The following is a 2,620-nucleotide window of genomic DNA, read 5'->3' as shown; positions in this document are numbered from 1 at the left end:
TGAATCATCAAAATATTTTTTCGGAATTTTTTTGGTGAATCATGTTATTATTCATTCATTATTTAGTGATTCATTCGTTTTTTTTCGCCAAAAAAATAAGTCGAAAAAAAATTTCTTACCTTCCTACCAAAAAAAATTTCTTACCGGATATATATATATATATATATATATATATATATATATATATATATATATATATATATATATATATATATATATATATATATATATATATATATATATATTGTGTGTGGATGTAAGGATCCTTTGTGGTCCAAACATTTTTCCTAAATTAAATTATATTTAAAAATGGAAATTATTGGATTTCAAGGGATAATTGATTTTTTTAATTTTAAAAATTATGATTGTTTTTTAGGTAATTCAAATCGAACATATTTTTTTTAATCATAAACGATTTGATTCTGTTAGAATGATATTCAAACAGAATACATATTCTGATTAAATGAACATTTTGAAATATAACAAAAAATTGAATCAATGTGTTGAAAAATAATAACAAAAATTACATTAATTTCTATAGAATACAGGTAATAATTACTAAGAATTACATTTATTGTTAAAGAATAAAACTAAAAAAAATTTCAAATCGGGAAAGAAAACATCAAAATCTAACAAAGACACTAATACATTCTAAAAGAATAATGTTGCTTAGAATCACTTTCAATTTTGTGGTCTGTTCTTCAAGCATCAACTTCTGTGAAAACAAAACCAAATTGTAGTTTAGAATCCAATAATGCATTAGCAAATGAAAAATAAAAAACTAAATTCCTTTGGAAAAATATACGGACTTGTGAATTGCACCAAAACCAATAAGCAAGAATTATAGAACATGTATAAACCAGTGAAAAAATATTCATATTCCATTCCAACAGAATTGGAATTCGTGATTCCATTCCAATAGAATTGGAATTCAAGATTCAATTACCGTATGTATTCTGTTGGAATTAACTCATAAGTTTTACTTCACCTGATCATTATGTAAAACAAAATTCAAATATTTAATTACCTCACCTCACATTATTCATACTATAGTATAGATTCTAAAAACAAATCCATTATCTCATTACCAGTTATCAATTAAGCTTGCAAAAGGTAAAAACCAATAAATCATATAACGTATTACTAAAAAAAAGAACAATTAGGCTTCAAGTATATGAAGCTAAGAATTTCAATGAACAATTCAAATTGAATGAATATTTTGAAAAATAACAAATAACAGTCACTTACTTTTGCACTCCTTCAGCATCAGTAACTTTCTTCAATTTCTCATAATAAAGAGCATAGCCTGGTAAAATAATGACCTCTTGTTCCCAATGTGATTCGCTTTCATGTTCTCTAGAACAACACTAGGGTCATCAACAAAATCCAACTTCACATACACAACAATAACATAAATATTAAATATAAATGATTTTTCAATCTAAGCATAGTTGCTACAAGAAAACAGAGTTCAATTTGTGACAAGGAACTGCATGAAAAATAGATTTAGGGTTTTGTGCTTATCGGAGCGATGAGAGAAGAGGATATGCGGCATTGTAGGTTTTGATATCACAAATCAATGAAGAAAATAGATTTTCATTGTTGGTGTTGGAGTTATTCGCTATAGTTGGACCTTCAGGTGAGGTATATACGCGTGGGAACTTATGTCAGGCTGGGAGACCTAAACAATTGAATTGACAAAAAAATAAAATTCAAAAACGCAGATTTAGATTAAGGGGTCGAACAACATACCGATTTTGAGGAATCGAGAACTTACCTGGGAGAAATCGATGATAGCTAAGAGAATAGGGTCGACTGAATCGATGAAGCACACAGTCAAATTGAGTCCCAATCTTGACGATGGCGATAATTAAATCCCTTCCTCCAACAACCACCGCCTCCACTGATGCCCGGTTCTCGGTTTCCTACCTTAAAGCCTAAATCCCTATTGCATCGATCCGGTGATAATTCACAAACCAAATCACGATTTTTGCTCTTTTGTTGATTTAAACCAAATCGAACGAGAAAAAGAGTAAAAGAGAGAGAGAGAGAGAGAGAGAGAGAGAGAGAGAGAGAGAAAGAACGACAACAATCGTAGCTTGAAGATGTACGGTGGGTTACAGTGCTTCAATCGTAGCTTCACAGAAAAGTGGATGTGCTAGTCGGAGGTGGTTCAGTAATTTTGGATGGAAACGGGAGGGATGCGATTTTGTGGGTGTCGATGGAAGAGGCAATAGGGTTTTAAATAAACTAATTTGCCTAAATTAAAGGATAGATGATTTAATAAATTATTTATTAAAATTAAATAATATTTGGCCCATATTAATCCCTACATCCACATAATATTTGTACATCCGCATTTGAACCTACCTCTCTCTCTCTATCTCTCTCTCTCTCTCTCTCTCTCTCTCTATATATATATATATATATATATATATATATATATATAATTTTTTTTACCAAAAAGCGGATCAAAGTAGGGAAGATTCATTTTTTAAGAAGGATACAACTTTAGGGATTCCTATGGACCAATTTTTCAAACAAAGATGCACACATGCTTCATAGGAGATAATAGCACACCATGGTCCTAGCTCACTGAAATCAGTTCATAGTGTACATA

The 2,620-nt window shown here is 30.0% G+C and overlaps 1 long non-coding RNA gene across 1 annotated transcript; it reads right to left on the bottom strand.

Moving 5' to 3' along the window:
- Positions 1 to 536: 536 nt before the first annotated feature.
- On the bottom strand, positions 537 to 2,239 carry LOC111882533 (uncharacterized). The gene is made up of 3 exons (XR_002847176.3): positions 1,778 to 2,239; positions 1,249 to 1,681; positions 537 to 715 (listed from the first exon to the last, which is right to left on the bottom strand). It is a non-coding gene; the product is annotated as an uncharacterized LOC111882533 (long non-coding RNA).
- Between the last annotated feature and the right edge of the window lie 381 nt (positions 2,240 to 2,620).

Source organism: Lactuca sativa, chromosome 2 (genome assembly GCF_002870075.4).
Source record: "Lactuca sativa cultivar Salinas chromosome 2, Lsat_Salinas_v11, whole genome shotgun sequence".
Classification (NCBI taxonomy): domain Eukaryota; kingdom Viridiplantae; phylum Streptophyta; class Magnoliopsida; order Asterales; family Asteraceae; genus Lactuca; species Lactuca sativa.
Note: the sequence above shows the minus strand (reverse complement) of the source record. Positions and strands in the feature narration are given on the sequence as shown.